The following is an 18886-nucleotide window of genomic DNA, read 5'->3' as shown; positions in this document are numbered from 1 at the left end:
TTAAGACCTACACAATATCAGGCCAGCCAACTTTCTAGCATGGTTGAACTCAAGAGCCTCTACATATAGCTATGAAGGATTAGGATTAATGCAGAATAAAAAAATTTGAGTTCAGGGAATATGGTGTGTGACACAACTTTCAAAGTAGCATTTTAAATCATTGATTAGGGCTGGAGAGATGACTCAACAGTTAAGAGTGCTTGCTATTCTTCCAAAGGACCAGAGTTCAGTTCCTATCGCCCATCCTCTCCCAACTGCCAGTCACTCCAGCTTCAGAGTCCAACACCATCTTCTGGCTTCAGAGGAACCTGCACAAGCACATATTCCAGACTTCCGGAACAACAGGTTCTATGCAAACTTCCCTGTTCTACGGACCATCTACACATTTCACACTATGACTGAGCTCTGAAGCAGAGATCATCACAGAATTTAGCCTCGCTTGGAATTCCTAAAGGACCTTTACTTGGTTTCATGGGACAGGACATCAGACAGCCTTAGTAGTTGTCAGGTCTCTAGCTTATTTCCCATTTCAGTCACTCCTGTCCCAGAGATTGCTGTTAAAAAGAACTGTTCTCACATGTGTATCTTTGCCTTTGATTCCACTGTGAAGGAAATTCAGCTTATGGATACTGCTCTTAAAAAGTCACCCATGGCAAGGTGTCTCATTGTGCTGCACTCTCAGTCCTTAGAATCTACCTCTGCTTTCTTTTAGCCATAAGTGACTTATTATGTCATCCCAAAAGATAAAGAACTGCATGGCTTACTTTCAGGGGATATGACCTGGATTTTTTAAGCACTACTTTTTGTTTGTTTGTTTTTTAACTTCTAACTGGCAACTGAATAGAGCAGATTCCCCTACAGAAACAATTCAGAAAGTGTGGAAGTAGTGGTAAATAATTTGCAAAAACTTCCCTCCATCACTAGCTGAAAAACTTTGGGTATCTGGATAAATATATGCACCTTCCCATCTCTTCTTACTCAAATCTGAATTTTCTTCTTTTTAACATTTTCCCTTTCCCATCAATTTGGTTGGTATTCACAACCAGTCTTAAAACTGATGCCTGACTTGGCATGTGGTCACATCATTCAAAAAAAAAAGCTGACTGTCCATCTCTTTCATCTGTTTATATTTCATCTTTTGAGAATTCTGGTTAGTTTTTTAGTTCTTTGTATACTCTCGATACTAACCCTCTGTCAGGTTTACAAGCAGTAATGACTTTCCCATTCTATAGGGTAACTCTTTGCTCCAACGATGTCTTGAAAAGATGCTAAATATGCTACGAGAAAAATTCTACAGCTGAGAAGCATATTTAGTACAATATCAGGCTACACAGTACCCTTTGTTGTACAGATTTCAGTTTAAAACTGTGGTCCACTTTCTCAGTTGTTAGTCGTAATGCCTGGGTTACTTGAGTTCTGTTCAGATTGTCCTTTCTGTGTCTGTAAATACAAGCATATCATATTCTTTACCTTCTTCTCCTTCACATTCTGATGACAAGGTCCTTGATGCATTGTAAAGTTGAGTATATGCAGGGTGAGAGAGAAGAATATAGCTTTCATTCTTCTGTATGTAGCTATCCTATTTGATCAACCCCATTTGTTGAAAATGCTATCTTTTCTCTAGTGCTTAGTTTTGCCTTTTTTTCTCTTTCGTCAAACACAGGTGGACCTTGGGGTATGAACTTAGGTGCCAGTCTTCTGTTCATCAATATGTCTGTTTTGTATACCCGTACCATCTTGCTTTTATTTATATCTATGATGTACAACTTAAAATCAGGGATAGTGATAATTCTAGCAATTATTTTTGTTCAGGGTTGTTTTGGCTGCCATTGTGTAAGTATGTATGTTTCCAAATAAAATATTAAAAAAATTTTTGAGTATCTATAAGGAATTTAGTTAAAATTTTTATGGAAATTGCATTGATTTTGTAAATTACTTTTGGCAGGATAGTCACTTTCATAATCTTATTTCTACAAGTCTGTAAGCATAGAAGGGCTTCTGGTATCATATTTTTCTTCAATTTCTTAAAGGTTTTCCTTCAGTTATTGATTTAGCTAAGACTTTAAAAAGTATTCTATTGAACAGAAATGAAGAAAGTGGACATCCTTGTCTTGTTACTGATTTTAGGAGAAATGATTTGAATTTTTCTTCATTTAGGAAGGTGCTGTCTGTGGGTTGTCATAAATTGCTTTCATTATGTTGAGATATGTCCCTTGAATCCCTAATCTCTGCTGGGCTTTTATCATGAGAGACTGTTAGATTTGTCAAAGGTCTTTTCTTCATCTGATGGGATGATCATGTGTTTTTGTCTTTTAGTATGGTTTTGTGTTGGGATATCTCTCCCTGTAAATTGAGAAAAAATATATGTATATACACTTGCATCGCTTGGATGAAGGCTACCTGACTTTGGTAGATAATCTTTGATGCATTCTTGTTTTGGTTTGCAAGTGTTTTACTGAGTACTTTTGCATCAATGTTCCTAAGAGATCTAATTGATCTATAATGTCCTTTTCTGTTGTCTTTGATTTAGTATCAGGGTAATAGTGGCTTTACAACACAAAATGAACTTAACAATGTTTTTTTTTAGTTTCTGTTTTGCAAAGTTAAGGGTTGACATTGGTTCTTCTTGAAGATTTGGGAGAACCACGTGATGATCCTGGGTTTGGGCTTTCTTGCTGGAGGGCAATTTTAAATCACTTCTTTTTCTCATTGTGACATGCATTTTAACAATTATATCATCTTGATTTAACTTTGGTAGGTCATATGTATCTAGAAATGCATCCATTTATTTCAAATTTTCTTTTTTTTTTTTTTTTAACAGTGTCGAACAATATGATCACCAAGAGCAAGACATCCTCAAACACGCTTCCTGGCCGCTCTAGCATCTCCAGGGCTGGGTCAGGGACAGGTCCAGATCTGTCACAGATCTCTAGCAAGGATCTAGACACCTTCATCCAGGACCACCTTAGGCCGAGTACCCAGTTCCAGCAGCAGGTGAGGTAGGCCATCGAGGCCATCTTGTGCTGCCTCCGGGAGAAGTGTGTAGACAAAGTCTTAAGGGTCAGCAAGGTGAGTCCTAAGGTAAAGGTGCCCCCGGGGAACCACGATGGTCAGGGAGGGCTCCCAACAGAGCCAAGGTTGGCCAGGGGAATTGCATGCCCTAGGAAGTGTAGCTTACTGGCTGGGTATAGACAAACAGACACTCTTTGGGTCAAAATGGAGTCACATCTTACTTTAAGCTGGAACTAGTCTAAATCAAAGCTATGTTTGTAACTTCTGGCAGTTCTATATGTTCCGCATAATGGCTAGCCTGGCTTGCTCTCTGGTGTTCCCATGCTTGCAAGAGCCTGCTGCTGCAATGTTTGCTGGGAGTTTGTAGGGTTATGGGTCTGCTCCACCACAAGACTTGGCTGCTCGGGGATGCAGGATGCATGGAGTTGACCTTGCTTACACCACGCTCTTGCCAGGCAGGTGCTGGGCCCTAGGGAAGCCCTGGGACATCACTCCAGGGGTGGGGAGTGCAGTCTAAGTGTGGGACAGCCAGAGCTGGCTCAGGGGTCCTCAGGCTGGATCTGGCCTGGGGCAGGAGGTGGGGAGGGAGCGGGGAAGGGGAGCTCAGGCTGGTCCTAAGAGGAAACTTCTTGGCTTGATGCCAACAGTTGGCTTGGGCTTGGCTTGGCTTGGCTTGGCGGCAGCCACCATTGCTGAGAGCACAAGAGCGCCTTCTATGGGAAATCAGATGGGGGCTGTATAGGTAGAGGCCTTCTCCATGGCTCCCCACAGTGGATCCGGATGAAAAGAAGAGTCCATGGTTTTAAGGCATTTATTGTCCTGGCAGAAAGTGGATGAGTAAAACTGTACCCACTTTCTCAGGATGGGCCTGAGATTAAATACCTTTTGTAGGGAGTAGTGTCTGGGAAGGAAAGCTTTTTGGCTAAGCCTCCAGACCTTTAGGTACCTCATTAAAATGGAGATCTGTCTTGAGACTATGTGACCTCAGGTCACATCCTCTACCTGTGGAGGGACTTGGGGCGTTGACCCTAAGTGACTGATGGCCACAAATCTAATGGGGCCGGGTGGGAGGTGGGGGGGGGTCTTCAGCTAATGACAGTGGCCTGGTGCCCAAAAATCAGGCAAAGCGCCTACTGTCCCTTCAGGGTCACTGGGGCTTCTAGCCTTAGCTCAACCGGGTACCAGGCTGCCTTTCATGGTACCACACATGTTCATTCAGCAATGTGGCCACATTTTCATGTCATCAAAAGCAAAACCAGTTAAGCTTGCTTTTGCTTTCTTCCTCTTCCTCTTCATCATCATTGTCATCATTGTTGTCATTCAGTCTGTAGTCCAACTCCCAACAATGGTCGGCAGCAGCTGTGAATGGAAGTCCGAGGATCCAGCAGTTGCAAGCAATTGAAAAACTCAAATTTTCAAGTATGATGAAGTAAGTCTTTATGATTCTCTGAATCCATCAGTCTATCTTTGATGTTTACCTTTTCAGCTTTGATTTTATTAATTGTATCTTAGCTCCCTTTACTTTGTTTTATCAGTCTTGTTAGTTTATTCATTGTATCAACTCTTTGTTCCACTGGTTGTTATCTTTTGTAACAACTCTAATTTATTAATTTCAGCCCTGACTTTTATTTTCTCTAGTCTTTAGGACTTAGTTGATTTTTTAATATGGCCTTCAGATACATCATAATAGTACTTAATCTCCAGGGTTTTTTTTTAATGTAGGTACTAAACACTATGAGCTATTCTCTTAAGAATTGCTTTTAGTGTCCCATAGATTTTGATATGTTGTTTTCATTTAATTCTATAAAGAAATTAATTTCCTTCTTAGTTTCTCCCTTAACCAAGTTTTCCATCAGTAATGTGTTCTTTCTGATGCTTGTTTCTGATACCAGTTTTATTTCTTTGTGGTAAAATGAAGGATGTAGTTTCCATTTTATTGAATTTGTTGAGACTTTATATCCTGATTATGGTCAGTTTTGGAGAAAGTCACATTAACTTCTGAGCTGTATATTCCTTAATATACTGAGTGTTTGAATGGTGTGGTGGTTTCAGTAGGAAAGAGCCTTACAGGCTCATCTATTTGATGCTTAGACCTTGTTGGAGGAAGTGTGTCACTGGAGGTAGGATTTGGTTTCAAGGGCCCAAGTCTGGCCCAGTGGTTTTCTCTTCCTGATCCTAAGAGATATGGATGTAGGACCCTCAGCTATTCCACCAGTACTGTGTCTGCCTGCATACTGTCACATTCTTTGCTGTTATGGCAATGGACTAAACCTCTGAAAATGTAAGCAAGCCCCAATTTAAAATGCTTGCTTTTGAAAGAACTGCCATGGTCATGGTGTTTCTTCACAGCAATTGAACAGTGACTAAGACAGGTGGCAGTGTTAAGATGGCATTGATAGTAAATTTTATAGAGGCAAAAATGAATCCTGCCTTCGAATCCAGTCTGTCTGCATCTTTTTGCTAGGGAATTGGAACTCTAATATTGAGAGTTGCTATTAAATAATGTTTACTAAATAATGTTTACTACTCCCTCTTATTTTCTTAGACCTTTTAGTTAACTGTTCTGGAGTTACATATTCCATGTGCTCTCTTAGGCATGTTAAATCTCTTCAGGCCAAAGTAGCCTTTAGCCACTTTGTCCTCAACCACTGGGTCACAGCTCTATGAGGTGGAGCTCAAACTACCCTTTCAAAGGAAGGGATCACCTAAGACCATTGAGAAGCATAGATAATCATCATGATTTCATAATGGTAGCAAAATTAGTTATAAAAGTAATAACAAAAGTAGTTTGTTAGCACAACATGAACTGTCTTCTAAGGTTGAGAACCACTGGTCTGGGCAGGCTAGATGTATAAGCTGGCTTCACTTCTCTCCTTAAACGGGGATACCTGCACATCTGCCTCACTTTTTAGCCTTGACATGGAGAGACTTACTATAGCAATGATATAGTTGTGCTAGCATTAAGTGAATTTCTTGGGGCTTGACAAGATAGCTACCCCATCTTTATTAGAGTTTATGTAAGACAAGTTCTGTGTGGAGGAAAGAATGAGTTGCAGCACAATTACCCAAGCACTCAAAAGTACTCAGCATATTTCAAGCAGACACTCAGGTTTCTAGGTAACCACACTGCCACTGTGTTCCCATAGCTTTGCAGACCAGATTTAGATGTTTATTGTTTCTGCTAAGAAACTATGTGTAGGGAGAAGAACAGTTGTGAGGGGCATGTCTCTTTTTAATACTGTTTCTTCATTCTATCTCATTCTCATATATGGAATATGACTAAATGCCATAACCAAGACAACTTAAAAAAGAAAGTATATAGTTGGGCTTATTCTTTCAAAAAATGAGAGTCCAGCTGCCAAAGGGATGGTGTCAAGAGTAGCTAAGAATACACATCTTGGAGCCATTAGCAAAGAAGAGATGCTTCCCCCAGTAAGATCACACCTCCCCAAACAGCCACTAATTAGAAATGAAGTATTCAACCATAATGACACACAGGGCCTAATTTCATTCAAACTACCATTTAACACATAAGCCTAGACCCAAAACCCAAGTTTTACAATCATTTCTTTTGGTCTTCGATGCCTAATCTCTTGGACACATGTAGGTACTGAAGGCAGCTTTCTTCATCCAGGACATAAGCTATGGCGGCATGTTTTGGTATTAGAATTAAAAGAAACAAGGTGACAGGAAGAAGAGAAGCATAATATATAGAAAATGCTCTCAATATATTGCTATATATGTTGTCAGTGTGTTCATTGAGTGTGGGTTCATGAGATCTTTAAGTATTTAGCTTTTAGAGGAAAGCTTCAAGACAGAATAGATAACTTGGAAATGGCAGGCTTTTAAAAATCAAGATTACTAGAAACTTTGAAATACTGATTAGTATTATGATCCTACAAATAGATAGCCCAGATGTATCTCCAGGTAGTATGAATTTGGCTTGCACTGCTCATATCAAAATAGACTATTTTTTTAAATATTTACTTTTGGTCTGGTTTTACATAGGAAAGTAAAATGTCCAAATGAAAATGAAAATTATTCTCAGTACTTTATAAGACTGCCAATATTTAAAATTATATAACCCATATTAATAATTACTAGAAAAACCCTTAAATATACACACATCAACATGAACTGCAGATGCTATAGACAGAAAAGCGGAAGGTAAAAAGGAAGCAGTGAAGGAGAAACAGAGATAGGGTACGATATGGACAATGAGAGGTGAAACAGTGGGCTTGTAACTAGGAACATCTCAAATACACACTCCTAACAATCTTAGAAAGAAAAGGTCAGCTGTTCATTAACTTTTAAAAATTCGCTTTATTCATTTTATCCTGTACGATCATTTACAGTGTTCAAACGTGCAAAACAATTGCTTAACTCCACTTCAGTTAACCTTTGCAAACAAAGTCACTGGGTCAACATAAAAGATTCAAGCAATTTCAAAAGTGGAACATTTTGAAAGCATTTTGTTTGCTAAGACAAATATGCCTATGGTTAACTATTTAATAGGGATTGATTTCCCGAGACTTCTCCCAGCTATTTGAGGAGTTTAGGAAGAATGACATCAGCAGCACTGAAGACCCAGTTCTGAGAGGGTTGATGTGGAGGTGTTACTTATTAATATCAGAGTCGCCTTTAGTATCCCAGTGGCATCTGCTGGGGTTAGCTAGCATTGTTTTCTTAAATGTTTAAATAATCCTGTTGCAGAATGTTTATTAACTTGCTTCAGCATAACCTCGTTGAATTATCAAAGTATGATTCTTCCATTTTTCGGCTAGTTTCTTTTTTTCTAAGGTTAATCAGTGCTTCCTTTTTCTAGACTCTATCATTACCCAGAACTGAATGTGTGTAGGAACCCTGTAATTTAAGGTTGAATTATATGGCTTCTAAATGTATTGCTGTCCCTTAATTTTTTTATAAACCAAATGAAATCAAAGTAATAGCCCTATCCAAAAATGAAAATTACTTGTGAATGGCATCCTCTTAAAGACAAACCTATGTTTAAAATGTTACAGTACGTTTTAAAACATGAGCAAGACTGAATGTCTTTTGAATAAAATATGTTATTTAGGGCTTTTGATTTTCTAACATTTTAAGCAGTCAAGAACTTCTACAGTAGAAAGAGGTCCCCAGTCATATACAAACAAGATCAAGACTGCACTGTGACAGACAGCAGGTCTTACCAATATCAATGAACGGACTCACTTGGTATTAATAGATTCAATTTTTGCTTAACATTTTGAAAAAATAAAAAGGTATTAAGAAAGATTAACATACCAAGGTCAAATTATCAAAAATAAAGCCCACCTAGATTACTGTATGATTGTATCCTATATTAGCCTGTTAACAAGCCTACTTCAATTACCTGCTGGAATGTTCACCAAATGTATGTAGTACTTACCATATTACTCACTACTTTTTAAGTACTAATTCTAGTAGTACTTAAAGTCTTCCACTTGCTGCATTACCACTGCATTAAACTAATTCTGATTTTATGCATGAGACTTATCTCAAAATTAAGTATCTCCAAAGATACACAGCCTTTAGCACAAGGTTTCCACTAGAGTTAGACCATGGCTGTCTGCTGGAAAAAATGCTGCTGAGGTCAGGGATTAACCATCTACTTAAAACATTTTTTTGTTTGTTTGTTTTTGTTTTTGGTTTTTTTTTTGGTTTTTCGAGACAGGGTTTCTCTGTGTAGCCCTGGCTGTCCTGGAACTCACTCTGTAGACCAGGGTGGCCTCGAACTCAGAAATCCGCCTGCCTCTGCCTCCCAAGTGCTGGGATTAAAGGCGTGTGCCACCATCGCCCGGCTTACTTAAAACATTTTTAAAAGACATTGTTTTATGCATATGAATGCTTTTCCAGTATTTATGTATGTATGTATGTATGTATGTATTTATCTATGTGCAAACCTGCGGTCAGGGCCAGAGGATGTCTGAAGAGGGCACTGAACCCCCTGGGAGTTATGAATGGTTGTTAGCTACTAAGTGGGTACTGGAAACCCAAACCTTGGTCCACTTTTACAAACCAGAAAGACTGGATTTTATTATGTTACTTTATAGACAAGACTGTTACTAGTTCCACAAATGGCCTTGAATTCATTCAGTATGTAGCCCAAGTCGTTCTCAAACTCACTGCTTCTGAAGCCTTGCTCTGAACTCTATCACACTAGGCAAGCTTCCATGTTCAGCCCGTTCAACCATGCACACGACTTTTGCACAGTATACATAACTGCAGTTTTTCTTTTTAATCAAATGCTACTTCACTATTACTGTATGTAGTTTTTGCTATCCTTTTCACTAAAATAAGCACTCTTCCATCTCTACCACTAGGGGAAAACAATAACAAACAAAACAGAAGACACTGAAGAGCAGTATGGAAACACCATAAGGAGAAAAAAAACTTAAATCATCAATCCAAGATTATACCATGTAACACTCAAATCATCAATTCATTTAACAGGTATTTACTGAAAGCCTGTTACAAACATTTTAAGGAAAACAAACTAAGATGTTTTGTTTTCAGGTTGAGACAAAGAATACTTGATCAAGATAAGCTTTGAAACTTACCTTTGACCATACTTAGATTACTAGCTGCATAACTTACAATAGGCAAAATTAATACATGATTGTGTTGTGAACTTTAGAAACTTGGTTTTATTTTTTCACTCCATATTTTACTCCCCACCCTACCACTCCATCCTCCTACTGCTCCACATCTCATAACTCCCCCCAAGTTCTCCCCCTCCGTGTCTCCATGTGGATGTCCCCACCCCCCACACCACCTGACCTCTAAATTCCCTGGGGCCTCCATTCTCTTGAGGGTTAGGTGCATCATCTCTGAATAAACAGCCCCAGGAGTCCTCTATTGTGTGTTGCTGGCCTCCTATCAGCTGTTGTTTGCTACCTGTTTGGTGGTCTGGTGTCTGAGAGATCTAGGGGGTCCAGATTGAGACTGCTGGTCCTCCTACAGGGTTACCCTCCTCCTCAGCTTCTTTCAACTATCCCTAATTCAACAACAGGGATCAGTTGCTTCTGTCCATTGGTTGGGTGCCTCTGACTCTTTCAGCTGCTTGTTGGGTCTTCTGGAGGGCAGTCATGCTAGGTCCCTTTTTGTGAGCACTCCACAGCCTCAGTAATAGTGTCAGGCCTTGGGACCTCCCCTTGAGCTGGATCCCTCTTTGGGCCTGTGGCTGGACCTTCTTTTCCTCAGGCTCTTCTCCATTTATTTCCATCCCTGTAATTCTTTCAGACAGGAACAATTATGGGTCGGAGTTGTGATTGTGGAATGCCCTCCCCCTGACCCCCCACCCCAAGGTTGATGCCATGTCTTGCTGCTGGAGGTAGGCTCTATGAGCTCCCTCTCCCTACTATTGGGCATTTCATCTAAGGTCTCTCTTTTTGAGTCCTGAGTCTCTCACCTACCAGGTCTCTGGTACATTCTGGAGGATCCCAATCTCCTACCTCCTAAGGTTGCCTGTTTCCATTCTTTTTGTTGGCCCTCAAAGTCCTTAGTGATAAGAGAAATACAAATCAAAATAACCCTGAGATTCCCTCTTAAGCCAGTCAGAATGGCTAAGATCAAAACCTCAGGTGACAACCCATGCCGTAGAGGATGTGGAGAAAGAGGAACATCCCTCCATTGCTGGTGGGATTGCAAACTGGTACAACCACTCTGGAAATCAATCTAGAGTTTCCTCAGAAAATTGGAAATAGATCTTCATGGAGACCCAGCTATAACACTCTTGGGAAATCTACCAAATAGATCCATCACCATGCCACAGGGGCATGTGTTTCACTATGTTCATAGTAGCCTCATTTGTGATAGCCTGAAGCTGGATACAACCTAGATGTCCCACCACAGAAGAATGCATACAGAAAATGTGGTTCATTTACACAATGGAATACTAATCAGCTATTAAGAATGAGGACATCCTGAGTTTTTCAGGCAAATAGATGGAATTAGAAAATATCATCCCGAGTGAAGTAACTCGACTCAAAAGGACATGCATCGCATGTAGTCACTAATAAGTGGATATTAGCTGAAAAAGAAGAAAAAGAATAAGACGAAGACGAAGAAGAGGAAGAAGGAGGAGGAGGAGGAAAGAAAGAAAAGTACAGAATACCAAAGATACATTCCACAGAACTCAAAAAGGTCAACAAGCTAAAGGGCCCAAGTGAGCACCCCTGGTGGGTGGGGGAGAAGGGAACCTGATCTGGTATCGGGTGAGGGAAAAACTTGTTTAAAGCATTACTAATGTAAAAATCTTACTGCTGTCTAATTTAAAACTCCCTTTGTCTTTTGCTCTATAAATGTAGTGGTTTTCCCCTAAATTATTTCAAAGTATATTACTTTGTTAGTGGGTACTTTTGAAACTTTGTTTTTTTGAAGCAGACTATCTGTGTGCAGTCCTAGCGGTCTTAGATTACTCTGTAGTCCAAACTGGCCTCAAACTCAGCTCTCAGCCTGCCTCTGCCTCCCAAGCACCACCACTACTTGCCTACAAAGTCACATGCTCCAGTGGAGGCATTCTTGAAGATTTAAACCCTGATGGTGGTCTCTTCATCCTCTGAAAAACAATCCCTTAATGTCTGTGTCATCACTCCCTTCTTCTGGAGACTTTTACTTTAATTCTGGAGACCTAGACATTGATCAGGGCGCCATTTTCTTTCTAGAATGCTTGTGAGAAGTACTGTAAGCCCTTTCATTTTAGCAAATCTTCCTTTTACTCAGTGGCAAATACTGTGTGTACACTTTCTTTTATATCCCTCTATGATGGTACTAAATACTAAGAAAAAGTCGTGACTTTGCTCCCCTCTTCCTTTCCTTCAAATGGGGTTCTTAAAAAAACTGTCTTGGAGTCTAAATCCTCATGAGTTTACAAAGGCTTAGCTAAGACTATACTTACATTTAAAAAATCAGCATAATGCCAAGAGAAGGGTAAAAGGAGGCTGTATACTAGGCAAATGTTATCAAGACTAACTGGCCATAAAGTGTGTTTCTGGGAGAACACAATATTACAAGGATCCTTGAATGTCAGAGGGTAGAAATATACTGAAACTATTGCGAGTTCTCTCTCAATATGCAACTGCTATTACTGGACCTGAAGATGAAGCCAAGACCTGGGTTATCTTTCAAGTGGAGGAGGAGACTGCATCTATAGCTTCAGACACTAACACCTCCTCAACCTGCCTTTTTAGTACCCAAATCTTAATCTAGTAAGACCAAGACTTCTGTCCCAGACAATTACTTGGCTTTAAGCCCATATTTGTGATTACCCACTTTAGGAACAATGTCAGATGGATTTAAAAAAAAGGGGGGGGGGTTAGTCTAGACATGTACTAGATGCTTTCTCTGAAAGCTTATTTAGACAGGGAAGCTTACCAGAGAAAGCAGACTCTTGTAAGGGCATTTGAGACATCCAAGCAGCACCTTAGTCTAAGGGTGGGCACACACCTTTGCAGGCTGATGTGCTCAGCTGCACTCAGAAATCATTACCTGTTTTTCCCTATTCACTCACCCTTACCAAAAAGGACAACTGCAGGCCACAATGATCTATGTCCATGATGTTCCTGACATTTTTAATTACGCAAGCAACTTTCTCACTGTATCTGGGCATCAGCTGAAGTAGCCTTCCTTATACAGTAGCACCAGAAATAAGGCATAGGCGTGAGACTTGATATTCCCCTAGTACTTTTTGGTGAATAGGACTAGTTATTAGATTTGGGAAAACATATACTTGTTCCTAATGGGAGAAACAACCCTTTACTCAACCTATTAGCCAAGAGCAGTCTCTAAATTAGAATTTACACATTACATGGGCCCATGACCTATTACTAGAATAACTACAATCATTTGCCAGAATTTCATATTGAGAAGATACCCAGTGCTGCTTCCTCTCAAGCCATACACACTGTATGGTCTAAGTAACACCACTGAAATTACTGTATTGCTTTGCTTCTAGGTGCTAAGGGCTCAAGGCACAGAAAAAAATGTTAACACCCGTGTTCTTTTTTTGCCTGTCTGTGAGGAGAGCACGTGTAGAAACATTTTAGTGTTTTAGTTGGCAATGATACATCTAACCAATGTGAAACACAAGCTACATGATGGTACAGGGTCTCACACAGCCTTACAACCTAGCATGTAGCTGAGGCTGGCACTCCCTAGCTCCTGCTGCCATCTCCATGCTCTGAGGGCTAAGCAGCTCTTGTGCTCCAACTCCTGACTGAGGGGCTAAGAACTGGCATAGTCGGATTTTTAAGGCCATGGCTTTGGTGGGTTCATGGTGCTCCAGTGGATGGCTACTCAGTCAAGAGAATACACTAGACAAACCAGTTGAAGGCTTGGGTCTGGGAGTAGATTGGTGGTCAATGATCAAAGCACATTTATGCAAAACTGCCCACCTCCAATCAAACTCCAGTTTTTATAACCTAAAAGTACGTTTGAGAGTTGAGAACCAGTTACTTAAATCTCTCACAGACAAGTTATATCTCAGAAGTACCTGAGGAAGCTCAGCAGCAGGTCAGTTACAGGTCTGATGCCTCAGAGTCTGAAGACTCACCTGGATAGTAATTTTAAACAACGGATGAGGATGTCAGTTCTATTTCAGTTTTCTTCCTAACAATGTAATTCTTCACTACTTGGAGCAGAGATGTGTCCACATACCTTAACCCACTTCTGCTCCATTACATGCACTGGTGAGCCACCCAGGCCCTCAGCACGAATACATAGGCGCTTTGCTAACTTGCTGAAGGCTTGTCTGGTTCTACAGACCAGGTAGCTTTACAGACCAACACCAGAGACCTGTATCTCTAGGCCACTAGGCTCATGCAGATTAGAAACAGGAACATATTTAACTTTTAAAAATGATTATCAAATGAGGCTTGGAAATATACTCCAGGTTCATTTCTAACATCTCACGTGATACTTATTTTTTTAAAAAGGTCTTCCTTAGTGGAGATCCTCTTCTAATAGACATATGCCCAGAAAGACTGCTAAGTTAAAAGAGTGTCAGAGGTGAAAGGCAGGGAGCCAAGAGGCAGACAGTGTGCATACACTGCTGTGGTCAAGTAAGATACAAAGTATATCAAAGAATCAGAACTCACAAAGTAAAAGAAGATACTAGCATGAACTTTAGACTCTTAGCTACTACACAGGAATCCAAAGCATAGACTTGAAGTCTGGGGTCAGTACATAAAGACATTAAGGCTCAAAACTCCATAAGACTGGTCTCCCCATGACTTCAACAAGAAAAAAAAGATGTTTGGGCCACTTGCAGGAAAAACAAGATACAAGATCACCAGTGTGCTACAATATAACTTTATTCCAAACTGCTCACATGTACATCGAGTATTAAAATGCAGTATTTACTAGCACTAAACAATTTGAACATGACTCCAGGTCTGGAACCACAATAAACCAGGTACCTTACAATGCTCTGCCTATTTTAGGTTACCAGAAAAAAAAACATTGAAATCCTTGTTAACAATCTTTCTATACTTTAAAATTCTCAGCACACACTTCCTGAGTAGATCCTAGACAACTAGCAATGCATTGTGATCATTTACACAAACAGAACGGCAAACCAGTTCTGAGTGCAGTGCAAAGCAGTCTTATACAAAGTCGTCTGGAAACTCCAAGGAGGTGGCATGCTGCTTTACTGTCAGTTAAACACCCAGAATGCCCTTGCACAACTGAGCCGTTTCCACTGTTTAGAGACTTGCCTACTAATTCTCTAAAGCCAGACAAACTAGTGTTATCAGTTACAGAACAGAATTGGATGATACATACACAACAAATTTTAGCGACATTGTTCTTTTCTCCGGGCAGCTGCAGGTTGCACTGTGTCAGCAATTATGTAGGACTGACTCTTCAAACCATGCACAGGGAAAATCCAGCTGGTTTCTGTGCTAAGTTTGCCTGTTAAAATGAACATCTTAAGGGCTTTTAGTAAAATCAACAGTTTATAGTCTTAATAATGCTTCCTTCTCAATATAGGATAAATCTAACTACTTTCATGTAACACAAAACATAAGCCCCCCTCCCTTCCTGAAAAAGCCTATAGGAAATATATGCCTACAAGATCAAATTGTAACAGACCAAAGCTGTTTTGCCAACAGAATTTTAGAGAAAAGACAATCAACTAGTGGCCCTATCTGCTGAACTAAGTAAAGTGTGTATGTTTTTCTGCTTCATGTCCTTAGTGTAGAAATGAGCTTAATTAAGGGAGAAAAGAAAATATTAGGAAAACTCCTCATCACTACTAGGCCTCTAAGAAATACATTCCTTACTAAAATTAAATCTCAATTTAAGTTCAAAACATTCTGAACACAATTACGACTACGGGCTCAGCATCCAAACGTCCCAATTAAGACCCTAGTAATTTTAAACTTCTAACTTAGCATATTGAAGAAAGAATCTGGCAGGTTTCCTATGTTGAAAGATAAACATAACAAATACTTAAAAACACTTGTGACAGATCCCACTTCCTTCATAGAAAACACATGAATCATGTTGACATTATAGAACTTTATCACTTTTTAAAAACAAGTTCTAATTCAAAAAGGTTAAGAATGGAGTAAAAAAGGATTGTTTCTATCTTACTAATAATCGTATAATTCTGGTGATTTACAATCAAACCCACACCTGTGAAATCCTTACCTTGCTGCTCCATCAATAAGGGATCCATAAGTTTATTGCATTTCTTTTAAAAAAGCAACATATTATGAAAGTGGAAAACTTTAGCGTTGTAGATAGATTGTCTAGCCACAAAGGCTATGAAAAATTCAAATTACTAACAATCCTTTAAGGTAATATAGTTGCTTAAGTACTATCAGCTTAAACCTGACTTTAACAGCTCATCCGTATTAGGTTTTACTCCAATTACATTTCTTCACAGCCTGAAACCAACCGTGCTGCCCAAATGTGGAGGACTATATATACTGTTATCCTAAACACAAACTGCAACTTTGAGCACCTTCTCCAGACCTTAGCAGAGGCTCCACAGCCCTGGGCAACAGGAAGCCTCATGCATACCTGTCACTCTGCTCACCATGTTTGCCATCTCTCCCTTTTGAGGGGGTCACACAGTAAGAAGAGTCTGAGGATAAGTCATTCTTACAGGGCGTGCACATTAACAGAGTGGCTGCCACCTGTTCACTCTTAAGAACTCATGCATCGGGAATAATCTCATCAGAAAATACTCCATCCTAAAATGTCACACTTTAATGAAAAACCCTCTTTACACATAGATCTAAAACATCTTCTTAACTCTAATTAAACAGTTGAATATGGGTTTTAGAGTAAAATAAACCTGAAATCACACCAGTTTCAACAGGCACATTTTAACTTCGCCATACAAGAATACCTAAGCCCCCACACAAAACTTACTAGATCTAGCATGCAAATCCAAAACAAGTGAAATGATACGGTAAAACACAAACCACAAACAAACAAAAACAAACAAAAAAAAAACAAATCTCAATTTAAAAAAAAAATCCTGTTTTACACTAATAAAAGCAACAGAAGTCACAGAAGGTGTGTTCATGCATCCCGTCAGCTCTTTTACAGTGGAAATCGGCATCTTCAGCAATATTGTAATTTTCACATCTTCTGGTCACAATCCCCACCAAACTCAACAGGCCGGGACAAGTGCAATACCATACAGAAACACAGCATTGCGACAAATCCCAACCTGTGTAGAAAGGGGTTTGATTTTCCCTTACTTCTCTACAGACTTTTCACCACCACAGTCAGTTTTGCATGGATTTGCACAGCAGAATATTATACAGCTGGATGCAAACTTGCAAAACTAACCATAGAGCAGTGCTCAGTGACAGGACAGTTGGATGGGCGGTGGGCCGAGCGAGCGAGGCTGGAGCTGTACAGCTGGCAGTACTGTAAGTGCTCGTAATGCAGTAGATAGCTACACACTACCTGCACTATAAGCACTTTAGTGCTACAGAAGCTGTCACGTCACACACCACGCAGCTTCTACATCGACACAATAAAAATACAAAATTAGTTTAAAAAGCCACAACAACACTTGAAGTAAATAGCAGGCCACCATCAGTTTTGCATAGATTTGCACAACTACATTCTTCTTGTAGTGCAACTATGCAAAACTAACAGAGGGCTGCAAACACAACTATCAAGAGACCCCTACATGCTTGCTTGACTCGGATTGGATGAGGACATAACTTCTTATGCCAGAAGGAGCACTTAGGGCAGTAGATGCTAGTCTTCGTCACTATCTGCACTAGATGCACCTTAGAACAAAAAGCACGCAGCACCAGCAGGCCCTCCCCTCGACCGCGCAGCGCCCACCGTGGCTCCGAGGCAGCTGTCAGCATAATGCTACAAGTGCCTTCACTGCAGTAGATGCACACACCACTACCTGCACTGTAAGCACTTTGACATTATTCTGACTGGTCACAGCTTCAGTCCCACAAGGTGGAGTTCACTTTATTCCTGCTAAATTTGAAATAAATAATTAGAAAGGAAGAGCTCAAAGCTCTAAATCCTGTGACAAACATTAACTCCAGCTTATACCGAAACAAGGGGAAAAAAAAAAGCCAATATCCAGAAGTTCCAAACAGGACACATGGAATGTGGCTTACATTACACTAGGCTTTCCCAAAGCCACACCTTTAGGGACATGCACAAAATTATACCATACAAAATGAGAAGTATTACCAGCAAGGCCGTCTGATTTATTTAATAGTACCTTTAGAGGAATGCTTCAGATTGACCAGGCAGCAATCCCCTTTCTTCTATGCTCCACACTGTTAGACACTTAGTAAAATGATTAATATGATTATTGTTCAGTCATTTTCAAATTTATCAGTCATAAAACATAAAAATCGTCTTAGTTATCACCCCAAATTAGATATACTCTATGAGTCCAACTCGAAGGGTCTACAACTATTTTGGAAGTTCCCAAAACCCACGGTAGACTTGCTACGTTAAAATCTGGCTCACCCATATTTAATTTTGCAGAAATCTTGACAAAGTGCAAATGTATTTCACACCTTAAAAGACCAAGCATATTGTACAATCTCAAAGACAAGGGTAAAAAAAACCAAAGGTCTTCATAAAAGAAGTTCAAATAGGAAAATAGACTCTACTCACCCACTCAGGCAAACTTCCCTCTTCGCAAGCAAGCATCCAGCATCCCTGGGCAACGCTTCGGGGCTGCGAGGTCCACGTGGATGACTAGGGGTGGGGGTGGGGGTGAAGACAGAGAAAGGATAAGCACATTTGCTCAAAATTACTACCACCTTCTAAACCCTGTTGAAAGTTGCTCTTCTCTAAATCTTCCTCAGGGGCAGTTCTATCCGTTTGCAAAAAAGCAAGGACAACAGGGCCAGGGCGACAATGTATTGGGGGTGGGAAACGGTGTGTAACAGAATAAAGTTGGAAAATCACAAAGATTCACAAGCCTGCACGAATTAACGTGCTCCCGAAATATTGTTAACACGACCAGCAGCAAGCCTGAACTCCGCTGTCCAGCCCAAGCTAGAGAAAAAGGGCAACCAGGAGGACTATTCTTCCCCACCCCTCCCCCAACCAAGACCTCGTGGCTGCACGCCGGGATAAAGAGTTGTTTCCCCAACTGCTGCGATCCTCGTGGCATGTTGCTCATTTTCTTCTTTTCTAGTCGCAGAGAAACCACGAGCCGGCTGCGCGCTCCAGTTCTCTCCCCTCCGCGCCGGCTTATCAAGAGAAAACCGGACGGGAACACCCGACCCTGCCAAGTACCCGCCACGCTCATGGAGCCCGGGCCGGGCAGCACATGTCGCACAAGGGGGGCAGGCGGCGCTGCGGGTCCCCGCGCGGCCGCCAGGGGGCGGCAGGTCAGAGACGG

General features: G+C 40.5%; 2 long non-coding RNA genes across 2 annotated transcripts; one reads left to right on the top strand and one right to left on the bottom strand.

Annotated features, from left to right (window-relative positions):
• Positions 1–222: 222 nt before the first annotated feature.
• Positions 223–9411, top strand: LOC116085377. The gene is made up of 4 exons (XR_004116521.1): positions 223–345; positions 2822–3069; positions 4337–4441; positions 9354–9411. It is a non-coding gene; the product is annotated as an uncharacterized LOC116085377 (long non-coding RNA).
• Positions 9412–14324: 4913 nt separating this feature from the next.
• LOC116084869 lies at positions 14325–18880 on the bottom strand. The gene is made up of 2 exons (XR_004116296.1): positions 17747–18880; positions 14325–14940 (listed from the first exon to the last, which is right to left on the bottom strand). It is a non-coding gene; the product is annotated as an uncharacterized LOC116084869 (long non-coding RNA).
• Between the last annotated feature and the right edge of the window lie 6 nt (positions 18881–18886).

The sequence above is a fragment of the Mastomys coucha genome, unplaced genomic scaffold (assembly GCF_008632895.1).
Source record: "Mastomys coucha isolate ucsf_1 unplaced genomic scaffold, UCSF_Mcou_1 pScaffold9, whole genome shotgun sequence".
NCBI classification, from domain to species: domain Eukaryota; kingdom Metazoa; phylum Chordata; class Mammalia; order Rodentia; family Muridae; genus Mastomys; species Mastomys coucha.
This window is presented reverse-complemented; position numbering and strand designations above follow the sequence as displayed.